Source organism: Pygocentrus nattereri, chromosome 23 (assembly GCF_015220715.1).
Source record: "Pygocentrus nattereri isolate fPygNat1 chromosome 23, fPygNat1.pri, whole genome shotgun sequence".
NCBI classification, from domain to species: domain Eukaryota; kingdom Metazoa; phylum Chordata; class Actinopteri; order Characiformes; family Serrasalmidae; genus Pygocentrus; species Pygocentrus nattereri.
Genome location: NC_051233.1, coordinates 16693668 through 16707449, shown reverse-complemented (window position 1 = coordinate 16707449; position 13782 = coordinate 16693668).

The window sequence follows — 13782 nt, the reverse complement described above, 5'->3', positions numbered from 1 at the left end:
AATGTTGAAAAGGCGTGTCAGCCAAGACAGCCCCACAACATCCAGAGCCTTGAGGAACTCAGGGCGGATCTCATCCACCCCTGGAGCCTTGCCACCAAGGAGCTTCTTAACTACCTTAGCGACTTCGGCCTCAGTAATGGACAAGCCTATTCCCATGTCCCCAGACTCAGCCTCCTCACTGGAGAACGTGTCGGTGGGATTGAGAAGGTCCTCAAAGTACTCCTTCCACCGCCCAATGACGTCTCTCGCAAAGAGATTTTGGGCAGTAGGATGCTAGCTAGTACTGCGTGCTGCTTGGTTAGCTCATTGACTGAAGTAGTTTGTGCTCACTGACATGAATATACAGTAAGTAAACACCAATTATAGTCATATAACTTAAAAGAGTTAAAAAGTGATCAAAAATATTACTGCAGTGTTGGAATAATTCATGCAGCTCTGCATTCCAAAAACAGGTATATAGATACAAATATATACAAAATGATTTTGCGCAAAACCTCTACAGGAACCCATTAAATTTGGATTTGCTTGGGGGCACCCTGTAGTGTTTGACGAACCCAGAAGCCATTACTGAGTGAACTGACAAAGTGGACACAACCTGGTCACTTTACGGCTCTGTTCACAAGACATATCCCTGAACCCCAAAGCTAATTGCTTTGGTGCCACAGTTTAAATTGCTACCATAAAACTAGGTTAAGACACTTGCAAATTTTATGGTTTACAGCTCATGCCAAGAACCAAGCCCTGACCTCCAGTGGGGCCTACCTCCTATCCCAAAAACAATGGGCAATAAAAACACTCTGTCTTGAGGGTTTGTGTGATTACCAAAACGTAACAGTAAATCACATTTCTAAGACTCTAATACTACGAAAGAGGATTAGGGCCACTATAAAAAAAAAATGTGGCATTGGAAAAAAAAGGGCAGACAGAATTCTGAGATTAAAGTCAAAAGTCAAAAGACTTTTTTCTCACAATTCTGACTTTAATCTCACAATTCTGACTTTTTTCTCACAATTCTGACTTTTTTCTCACAATTCTGACTTTATTCTCACAATTCTGACTTTAATCTCACAATTCTGACTTTTTTCTCACAATTCTGACTTTATTCTCACAATTCTGACTTTTTTCTCACAATTCTGACTTTAATCTCACAATTCTGACTTTTTTCTCACAATTCTGACTTTATTCTCACAATTCTGACTTTTTTCTCACAATTCTGACTTTAATCTCACAATTCTGACTTTTTTCTCACAATTCTGACTTTAATCTCACAATTCTGACTTTTTTCTCACAATTCTGACTTTATTCTCACAATTCTGACTTTTTTCTCACAATTCTGACTTTAATCTCACAATTCTGACTTTTTTCTCACAATTCTGACTTTTTTCTCACAATTCTGACTTTAATCTCACAATTCTGACTTTTTTCTCACAATTCTGAATTTATTCTCACAATTCTGACTTTTTTCTCACAATTCTGACTTTATTCTCACAATTCTGACTTTAATCTCACAATTCTGACTTTTTTCTCACAATTCTGACTTTATTCTCACAATTCTGACTTTTTTCTCACAATTCTGACTTTTTTCTCTGAATTGTGGGTACTTGGAAGTCATCATCTTAATGACAGAGACATGTAGAGGCATGCAGTTGGTGAACCAACCTGTGGATGGAAAATGTCTGATTTAAGTGAGTTTCTACGTGGGCGAGGGGTGCCAGAAGACACCATTTCAATAATGGAAGAGCAGAAGGTGAGTAACAAAGACAGTTTGTCGGCTGGCACTTTTTTCTCAGCAAGTTTCCGTTACTTGTTAGCATGTTTGTTAGCTTATAATGTTAGGCAAATAGGCCACGTCTCGCATTACATCAAAGTCGGTGAATTGACGGGTTTTTGAGTATTAGTGTACTTCTTTTCAGTTTGAACTGAGTATGTTTACTACGGCAATTAAGCAGCACGTTATGAGTGCTAGCCGTCTGCTAATATCAGTTTAAGACTGTTCAAGACTGAAATCACAATTTATACTCTATGCTAGCCTAACTAATTCTCAGAACCGTGCTGAGAATTTCACTGGTTCGCTATTGTGATCGCTATGACCACAATTAGCAAGCGGGGACTAGCGGTTAGCAAGCGGTTGTATCCCGTCCTTCATCAACCGATCGACGTATACCACCGGGGTGTGAACTTCTTCTAACTAGAATTCTGTGTCAGTTCTATAGAATATGGAAATAGGAGGCTACACTCACGCTGCACTACAACTAAAAACAAGCTTAATGTTTTAAGCACCCTGAACTTTGACCGCACGACCAATGGAAATGTAGAATGACTGTTACCGGGCGTATTGTACACATCCATCCATCCATCCATCCATTTTCTAAGCCGCTTCTCCGTCAGGGTCGCGGGGGGATGCTGGAGCCTATCCCAGCAGTCTTTGGGCGAAAGGCAGGATACACCCTGGACAGGTCGCCAGTCCATCGCAGGGCAGACAGACAGACACAGACAGTCACACCTAGGGGCAATTTAGCATGTCCAATTGGCCTGACTGCATGTCTTTGGACTGTGGGAGGAAACCGGAGAACCCGGAGGAAACCCACGCAGACACGGGGAGAACATGCAAACTCCACACAGAGAGGACCCTGGCCGCCCGGCCGGGGAATCGAACCCAGGCCCTCCTCGCTGTGAGGCGACAGCGCTACCCACCACGCCACCGTGCCGCCTGTATTGTACACATGAAGACAAATATAAATAAATAAATAAATAAATAAAAATAACAGAATAATACCAGCCAGCAAACACTAAACCATTTGCTCAATGGAATTCTCTGTACACATGACTATTTACTGCTGGATGCAGTGAGAGAGTTTGATTTATACTTTCTTTTGTTTGCTTAAAGGCCATACTGTAGCTCTTTTATCCCATTATTGTATTTGTCCCAGAATACATGGTTTTCCTGTTAATTGGAGACACTGACACAGCTTGAGGTGACTTTTTGTTGTGATTTGGTGCTGTATAAATAGAATTGAATTGTTTTGCAATGTGAACTTTGAAGAAAATTATTCTTTTCTTTCTTCTTCTCTGCAGATTGACAGTGATGTCATAGCACTGATGGATGACGCAGCTCTGGCAAATTACATCCCCTCCTATGGAGACCGCATTGCCATCTTCAATTTCTGCAAAAGCCAGCAACCACTCTCACAAAGAAAAAAAGGATTTTGTGACAGAAACGGTGCCTGCAATGTCAGAGTTAGATGACTTAATTCGATTGTACTTCAGACTGTCTTTCAGTAACAAAGAAATACTTGCAATTTTAGCTCATAATAATCAGACACTTAAGTGTTCGTACCCTAAAGAGAATTTGTAAAAGACTAGGGCTCTTCAGAAGAAAGAATCAGACAGACCTGCAAGAAGTACTGGCCTTTATTCAACAAGAGATCATGACCAGTGGCCAGATGCAAGGTAATCGTTGGCTACATCTTCATGCAGTTCAACGGGGATTTGTTGTGTCACAAGATACCATAAGACGCATTATCAAATTGGTTGATCCACAAGGTGTGGAATTAAGACGAGCTCGACGCTTGAGAAGACGTCAGTACAGCTGCAGAGGACCAAATGCGCTTTGGCACATGGACGGCTATGACAAATTAAAACCCTATGGCATTGCCATCAATGGTAGCATAGACGGTTTTAGCCGCTATGTTTTATGGCTGGAGGCCTATATCACAAACAATGACCCTAAATTGGTTGCAAGTTACTTTTTGAAAACAGTTTCATGCATGAATGGATGTCCAGAGAGAGTATGTGCTGACAGGGGCACAGAAAATGGTTGTGTAGAACAAATGCAAATGTTTTTGCGTAGAAATCACACAGACAGTTTTGCAGGGCAGAGAAGTTTCTTATATGGAACAAGTACAGCCAACCAGCGCATTGAAGGATGGTGGGCTACCCTCCGCAAACAGAGTGCACAGTTCTGGATGAACTTATTTAAAACGTTTCAGGATGATGGTCATTTCACAGGAGACTTTTTGGACAAAAGTCTTATCCAGTTCTGCTTTCTTAATCTTGTTCAGGTAAAAGTGTCCTCATCCTCTGTAATGCCTCAGTTGTAGAAGTATGATAAATCAATATAGTAGTGTATTAGTAAAATCTTTTTTATTTTGATTTTTCTTTGACATGGAAAATCTTAGTTTTTCACAAGTAATATAATTTTCATTTAAAAGGATAAGTAGAAGCAAAATGGATGGATATCAATTAGACTAACTGCAACTTTCTTAGGACAGGTGCATGGAGCAAATGAGTTTTTCTTTCCACATGGTTTAAATTACTGGGGAATCTGGTTCCCTGAAAATGTACAGCCTCGTTTTGGGCAGAAAGCAGTGTTCTGAATTTGTGAAGCTATCATGAAAATAGTTTGTGGAATTACTGAACACCCAGAATAAATGGTTACACTTATTGGTGATTGCTGATTGGTGAAAGTGCTACTTTGTAGTTACTGCTTGTATTTAGATTGATTAGAGGTTACTTGAATGAAAATTCCTGCTGTCTATTGATGACTTCATAAGCCTTAATTTTGGCAAGAGTTATTGGTACACAGTTTGTTTCATTCTTTTATTCTGCGCTACTTTCTTTGTAGGATGAGCTTGATGAAGTTGTGAACACATGGAACTCGCACAAAATTCGACCAAGATCAAGTGCTGGTGCTGCACCGGGCCGGCCAGTCATGATGTACTCGTTCCCAGAGCTGCACAGTGCTGAGGACAGACTGAAACCTATTTAGATGGAGGAGCTCACTGTTCGTATGGAAGAGTGCACTCCAAAAGGTCGATTTCCCTGTGATGAAACTGTCTTTGAACTTTGTCTACTTATGGTAGAAAATGAATGGGATGCCCCACTAGATCCACTTGCTGCAGCTGACCTGTATATCAGGTTAAGAGAAGAAATACTCCATAGTATTTAAGAAATGGCACACATCCACTATGCACATGTGCAAATATAAATAAAATATTGCAGTTTGTCTTGATCACATGATTTAATAACTGTTGCCATGTCTTACAAGTACCCTATTGTGTTGTGTTGCAGTTAGTGTAAGACATTTTCCAGATAAATGCATTTTGGGTACAAGCAAGCAGGCTTGCCATTTTTTCATGTCATTCTGTGAATACTTTTTTTTAAATGTAAATTCAGAGTGCTTATAGCAGATCATTTTAGTCTAACTAGTATTTATGATATAGATCATAGTAAAACAAATACAGTACGGTGGATATCCAATTATGTTGTGAATGTATAAATGTATCTGCCATTAGAAGAATAAAATAGCTCTGTTAATTGTGTTTTCTGTTGTCACATGTATTCCTATTGTTCCTGGCTAGCAACCCAGGCAACAGGACATTATTTTATCATTATGTTTCTGTAAATCATAGATGCATGTACTCCACATTTTTGGGTCTAAACTACATAACATTTATATAAACACATCATTGTTAATATATCAAGCTGTTACATATTTTTAGCTTTGGTATATGGTAACTTCTTTCTAATTATAAAAGAACAAGAAGGAGTATTTTGTATAGAGCTGAAATATGTATTCTTAACCTTTGCAGTTCTCTAGTCTGAATAAATAGTTCATAGTGAATTGCTGTGCCTGTGGGAGTATACAATGTCTATTACCCAGACGTTGCTTTCCAGACCTGCATTAAATTCAAAACAGAAATCTGGGAAGTTTTCATAGCTGGCAGCTATTTGCAGAATCTTCCCGCACGTGTGTCCAACTGGTCTTCTTGTAAACTCTGTCATAGCTTGAAACTCCACATAAATACTGTCTGTCACTTGTCACTATTGGCCCTGCAGTTACCCCTCCTGCCCACAGGAGGTCACTCTCGCCCCAGTTCTAGCTCTCACTCACCTGCATCTCATCTGTAATTAGCTCAGTATTTAAGCACGCTGCACTGAACTCACCTCGCGACGTCTTGTCTTCCCATAGTCATTTCTAAACGTTTATCTTTCTCTGTATTTTTTGTGTATGACCTTGCTTTGTTTGAACCTGACCACGATTTAGGATTTCCCTTTGTTTGTATGCCTCTGGATGACCTTTCTTCTGTGTACCCCGACTACGATTATTGGATTCCCCTCTGTTTGTATGTTTTTGGATTTGTTTAACCTTATCCTCAATAAACCTGCGATTGGATTCTACCCTGGTCTCGCGTTACATCACTACAAGATCTGATCCGGTGCAGAATCGCAGAAATTTCTGAAGTTTAATGTCATCCAACTCTCTGATGAATCGTTTCAGATTATTTATGACTTCCTTTTGCTTTGGTGTCAAATCAAGAGAAAATTTCAGAAGTTTTTTTTTTTTTTTTTGAAGTTGGCTGCAGGTCCGAGAACAACTTTGTCAGTGTCTCTGGAGTGAGGGCAAAGTGAGGATGGGTGATTTCCCTCCAACAGTCAATAACAAACATTGGTTTTTGGACAAGCTCTTTATGTGCTATTTCATCAAGGATTGTTGGAAGAGTCTCAGCGGTGATTCTTTTTCTACAGCCATAATTGTGAAGAACTTCCACAAGATCATCCATGTCAACTGCAGAGAAATCACTTACTGTTTGCACCAAAACTTCACATTCTTGGCTGCTCACAAACTGCAGAAAATGCATTTTAAGATCACTGTAAACACCGTTGAAAAGCACTTGTTCAAGAAAAGGGATTGCAAGTTTGGTTGGAAAATACTGATAATCTTGGTAACCTTTCAGAAGTATTCTGCCAGTTGCCTTCCATTTTTCAGCAGAAAAATCATGGCGAATGAATGGCACTTTAACTGTTGCACCAAGGGTGCATCGCTCATAGAATTCTTGCCAGAAGCAGCTGAGTACATCTCTCAGTACCCCTGATCCACTACCTGCTTCTTCTGTATTGTCTGGAAGTATGCGTTTCACATTCAGTGTTTTGGTCAAAATCTCTGCATCACAGAAAGCAGTAATCATGTCATGTAAAATGTTAGCATGATGTACAGATTGTTATTACATCCTCTGGATTAGCTGGACTGAGGGGTACAAGAAAACCTTTGTAGATTAATGTGTCCTCTCTATCTTCTTCAGCATCAAAAGTGGGACCAAAGGTTATCTCTGAATCATCTGAAATTTCTAAAGGATGGTGGTCTCCATCAAAATTACCTATGACTTCTGCCACTTCTGTTGGATTAATTTCACTGCCACTGCTTGCAGAGACAAACATCACTTCAGATGTCTCACTGGCCTCTTCTTCAAGATATTTTGGCTTTGTTGCAATGTAGAACTGTAACATTGTCAGCCTTGCTGCTTCATACATATCACCCATAGACTGGCAAGAGACATCAGTAAGGTCGTTCTGTTTAAAGTCCCAGACCTCAAACTCAAAATCAGTTTCACATCCTTTAGGGGACACTCCATCAGGAAAAAAAAATTCTTTCCTTGCTGAAGAATATCCTTCAATCCTGCATCAGTGGCCATTTTAATTCTTCTGGTGCCACCTCCCTGCTTTGCCCTCACCTGTTTGGTTATTTTTCCATCATGATGTATGTGAGAGTGGTTGCTTGCTTTTGCAGAAATTGAAGATGGCAATGCGGTCTCCATAGGAGGGGATGTAATTTGCCAGAGCTGCGTCATCCATCAGTGCTATGACATCACTGTCAATCTGCAGAGAAGAAGAAAGAAAAGAATAATTTTCTTCAAAGTTCACATTGCAAAACAATTCAATTCTATTTATACAGCACCAAATCACAACAAAAAGTCACCTCAAGCTGTGTCAGTGTCTCCAATTAACAGGAAAACCATGTATTCTGGGACAAATACAATAATGGGATAAAAGAGCTACAGTATGGCCTTTAAGCAAACAAAAGAAAGTATAAATCAAACTCTCTCACTGCATCCAGCAGTAAATAGTCATGTGTACAGAGAATTCCATTGAGCAAATGGTTTAGTGTTTGCTGGCCGGTATTATTCTGTTATTTTTATTTATTTATTTATTTATTTATATTTGTCTTCATGTGTACAATACGCCCAGTAACAGTCATTCTACATTTCCATTGGTCGTGCGGTCAAAGTTCAGGGTGCTTAAAACATAGCCAACATTAAGCTTGTTTTTAGTGGTAGTGCAGCATGAGTGTAGCCTCCTATTTCCATATTCTATAGAACTGACACAGAATTCTAGTTAGAAGAAGTTCACACCCCGGTGGTATACGTCGATCGGTTGATGAAGGACGGGATACAACCGCTAGTCCCCGCTTGCTAATTGTGGTCATAGCGATCACTTCCAATAGCGTACCAGTGAAATTCTCAGCACGGTTCTAGTCACCGGGCTGAGAATTAGTTAGGTTAGCATAGAGTATAAATTGTGATTTCAGTCTTGAACAGTCTTAAACTGATATTAGCAGGCGGCTAGCGTTCATAACGTGCTGCTTACAGTTTTTCCCAAATGTTTAAACGCATTTCTAGAAACTCGGCTCAGTTTCTCAAAACTCTAAACACAGACTGAAAATTATTAACTGCTTTGTTGAAACTCCACAAATATGTAGCAAAACTGATTCCTTCCACCAAAACAACATACACAGCTATTTATATGCTTATCTCTTGCAGAGCATCAAATAAACACTGACAAGACAAATTCAAAGCACTATTATCAGACGTATTTGTGTATGTTTTTGACTTCATGAGGCCACTGTACAAATTAAAATGCATACAAGTCCATAGAAATATGTTGGCTTTCTTTTCTTTATATTTATTTGGTGCAGTGTAGTACCCCCCATATAGCATTTACAGTACTACATGTATATCTGACACACATGTAAGCCATTTTTACTGTATGTAGTATGTTGCCATTGTAATTTTGAAATTTTTTATTTTCACCTATGTAAGTACAATGAGAAACATGAGGAAAATCAGTTCACATACAAAGAGGAAACATAAGTGTATTTATTGTAAAATACAAAGAAACAGATCACTGTTCATCAGACCGCTGATCTTGGTCAGGCCAGAGGACCTCATCTACATCAGCTGCAATTTTCTCCCTCGCCAAACAGCGGGGGAAAAAACGCCTTGCATGGCGAATCCATCCTTGGCAATCATCTGCGTGGATGTCATCACATGCCTCCTCCATTGCCTGAAGTAGTGCCACACGCTCGTGGGGTCTGCGTTCGTACACTTTCCACCTCCATGCAGAAAAGAATTCCTCGATTGGATTGAGAAATGGGGAATATGGTGGAAGGTGCAGCACAACAAATTGTGGATTGTTAGTGAACCAGTCATTGACCAGAGCTGCCCGGTGGAAACTTACATTATCCCAGATGACAACATAGGAGGGCTGCTCTGGTTCTTCTTCCTGTGGGAGGTTGAGGAGGTTTGAGTTCATCAAGAAATGATACCAAACGAGGAGTGTTATAAGGACCAAGTTGTGCATGGTGATGTATGACCCCACGGGGACCAATGGCAGCACACATGGTGATGTTCCCACCACGATGCCCAGGGACATTGACAATGGCACGGTTGCCAATGATGTTCCTCCCCCGCCGCCTGATCTTATGCAGGTTGAACCCTGCCTCGTCAATGAATATATATTCATAGGGAACAGCACTGGCATCCAGTTCAAGCACTCTCTGGAAAAAAAAGGAAAAGGATCATATTAGACAAAAGGCCTACCTAGACACACTGAGGTAAACAGTGACCTGTCCAAAAAGGGTACTGAGAGGGTGCTGTACTCACATGCACATATTGGTATCGTTGCTCCTTCACATGGTCAGAGTTGCGCTCAAATGGAACACGATATACTTGCTTCATACTCAGCTGGTGACGTTTTAAAACACGGTCGATTGTGGACAGGCTGACCTAGTCAATGTTTGTGAAATGAACATTGTCTTCCAGGACTCTGTCCCTGATTTCCCTCAGGGTAATGGCATTGTTTTCCAAAACCATGTTTACTATGGTGGTCTCTTGTTCAAGTGTGAATTTCTGGCGTCTGCCGCCTCTTGCTGGCCGTCTTTCTATTCTGATAAAAGTATATACACACACACATTATAGGATACGCATTTCACTATATTGCTACATAAATATAAAGACAAACATTGTACTATAGTGCACATTTCTGTGAACACTAAAACCAAGTGGTTACTTACCTATTCTCTTCTGTAAAAGCCCGGATAACTGAGGCTACTGTAAAGCGGCTCAAATTTGGCTGGACTCGACACCCAGCTTCAGCCATGGTTAGGCCATGATTCATTACATGGTCCACTAAGGTTGCCCGTATTTCATTTGAAAGATTTCCTCGTCTTTGCCTTCCTCTTCGGCCTGCTAGGCCTCCTCTTACTCTTCCTCTGTGCTCCTGTTGCTCCATCATCTCGCCTAACACCTGTATCAGTCACTTGAGGCCTCTTTTATACTCTGACAAATGATTGAAACGTTCTTCTAATTAAGTTTGCACAGGTGCAACTTGTATGAGACTACTTGGTAATTAGGGTTTTGTATTTGAAGTTCAGTGATTCTTAGGTGACCAAGGTGTACTAAATGATGCAATTTGTGTTTAGCAATTTGCAAAGCTGTGATTTAGAATGATATTTGAGTGAGAACATATGGAATTGTGCTTAGAGTTTAGCCATTTTGAGTCACAATGTTAACACATGAGCTTCATATTTTTGTGTGCATTGTTCCACATTTTGTGTGTATACAATGTGGAAAAACTGTAATAAAGGGAGAATCCAAAATCAAAGTACAAATCAGGCGAGGGTCAGTACACACCAAAGAGATAAGGCTAAAGTCGTAAACAAAAGACAAGCACAAACACAAACTGGAAAGTCAATACATGGAAACAAGGCTCAGTAATGCACAGGAACTGAAACAATACTTCCCAAGGATACACCTTATGCAGGAGTAACCCAGGTCTCATATGGTTAACAGGACACTCCCAGCTAAAAAAAAATAGATCCCGAGGACATCCCCTGAACAAACACTGCGAATGGACGAGTGGAATAATGGAGAATAAAAATGATAATTTATTTCTGAGGTGATATGAAACAGAAATAATCAGAATGAAACAATTACTAAAGTGGAAAATTAATTATTTGTAATTATCTTGAAAAAAAAGTAAATGATTCAAATAGAACAACGGGTGATATTAATATAGCCAATCAGCATCAAGTAGGCGTTAACACTGCCTCTCTCAGAGCTCAGTTCTGTGGGAGAAGATAGAGAGAGATTTTCTGATATATAAAGTGAAACTGGGAGAAGGCCTAGGATTAAGTATTTCTAACTTGAGAATATGCTTTTATAAATCATCTACCGTTGATACATAAAGCTTAAGGCTTGGTAAAAATCTATAAATTAAAGTTGTTACCATAAGTGGCTGAACCTGAGCTGTCCCAGATTGGACATTGCCAGTAAAGTTGCCGTTGAAGGAGCACTTCGTGGTGAATTACATTTGCATCGATGAAATATAAATATATAGGGTTGGATTCGGTGAGTGTGGAATACACCTATTTTTGATGAAAATAGCCAAAATAGCGGTCACAACCTAACGACACCTGACCACAGACTGCGCTAACGCTAAAGCTAATCTAATGCTGTCAAATGCAGTACAATGCAGTGTTTAAGTTAAGCTAAGCTAATACATGCATGTATTTGTATAAAGAAATGAAAATATAATGTGAATTTATTCATGGAGACATAAAGCACTGTTTTTATAAACGGGTCATTTTTTTTTTGGGTGTGGTTGAGAACTTTTTTCATCACTCAGCTGCACATGGCCAGTGTGCCAATTGGACGCTATATGGCGAGTGAAGCCCATATTGAGAGCCAACTGACCGGACTTGGAGCGGAGTGTTCATCCTTCTGCTCCCCACTGAGCGGCAGGACTAACTCTTGATATTTAAGTGAATCGATCTTGACAAAAGAGACTTTAAGGAGGAGAATTCTATTTTATTTTGAAACTGTTGAGTATTGACTTATTGTAATTTGATACATGGCTTTGAATTTTTTTGTTTATTTTCTACTGATAATCTTGATTATTGCTATTATTGAAAATTGTTGGTTTTGTTTTTGGTGGTTGTATTTACAGTTTTTTTAGGTTATTTTGGGTTAAATAACTGAGGTGATTTTAATCTTAAGAGAAACTTAAACAGAAGAAATAAGTATTAACTAGAAAGGGAAAGTTCGTGAACAAACTTTAAGTTGGCTTGAAAAAGCCAGTTAATTTTGTTAAAATGCTAAGATGTTATGAATTTCATAAAATGATGTTGCCTGATGACCTGATGACTATAGAGTATGTTAAAGCTGATTAAATATTAATATTGAGGTTTAAAACTGTAGATAATGATTAAAATCTTGTCACCTGATGACTGTAGAGTGTGTTAATGCTGTTTAAATATTACTATTGAGTTTCAAAACTGTAGATAATGGTTAAACTGATGTAGTCTGGTGGCTATAGAGGATGTTAAAGCTGTTTAAATATTGCTACTGAGGTTTAAAACTGTAGATAATGGTTAAACCGATGTAGTCTGGTGGCTGTAGAGGGTGTTAAAGCTGTTTAAATATTGCTATTGAGGTTTAAAGCTATAGATAATGTTTAAACTGATGTAGTCTGGTGGCTTTAGAGTATGTTAAAGCTGTTTAAATATTACTATCAAGGTGTAAATCTGTACATAATGGTGAAAATGATGCTACGTGATGACTGTAGAGTGTGTTAAAGCTGTTTAAATATTACAGTTGAGGTTTAAAGCTGTAGATTATGGTGAAAATTATGTTGAGCTGTAGAGTGTGTTAGTGTGCAGTTCCACCTTAAATTTAAAGCTGTGTTAATTGAGGTTCCACCTTAAATTTAGTGATATTTTAATATCACTTCCACCTTAAATTTAAAGCTATATTAATTGAGGTTCCACCTTAAATTTAGTGATATTTTAATATCAGTTCCACCTTAAATTTAATGCTATGTTAGAGGTGGGTGATAAGGCCATGAAAGCCAGCAACTAGGTGTCCCAACATCCCTTCCCTCTGGTAGTGTGGACCAAGCCTTCATCAGCCATTTTACTGTAGCCTGTTTTATGAATGCAAAATTTAAACATACTGACCAAATAACTTTAAGAAAAGCCATACTGAAAATGTTAAAATATGCAAATGAATGACACAGTGCTAAAAGAACATTGAAAAAATAACAAAAGCCTAAAATCTTTGTCTTGCAACTCTTTCTATCAAACCATTTACATGCACTTAGTATGAATGGCAGAAAGATGTGCTGATTTTTGCAAGATCCTGATTTTATGTAATCACCATTAAAACTGGTTGTATGTAATCACCATTAAAACTTTCTTGCAGTAGTAATGAAATAAACCTGTAAACAGTTTACTTTTTTAAATATACTTATAATTATTTTTAAAGGCTGTTTGAGACTTGTGCAAGTTGTTTAACATATCGCTGTTGTCTGAACAAAACCTTGTATCTCCAAAACGGTAACTTTACAGGAGAAGGAAAAAACCTACTTTACTTTGCATGCAAGTCAATGGAACGAGACTTTTTCCAAGTCATTTTCTGCCATTTCTTTTGGTCCATTTATCATGAAATTTACACACAATGTGAAGAACAGGCATTTTCAAATTATGTCAAAAACAAACAAAAAAAAAACAACAAAAATGTAGAAACATTTTTCTGACAAAAGTGATATAAATGATCTCTGTTATGACTGGTTGCCCTTTATTGTCCCTTATTCATAAAAGCTGAAATAGGCTGAAATACACCTTTGAATTTCAGTTGGAATGTGTGGACTAAATAGGACAAATCAGCG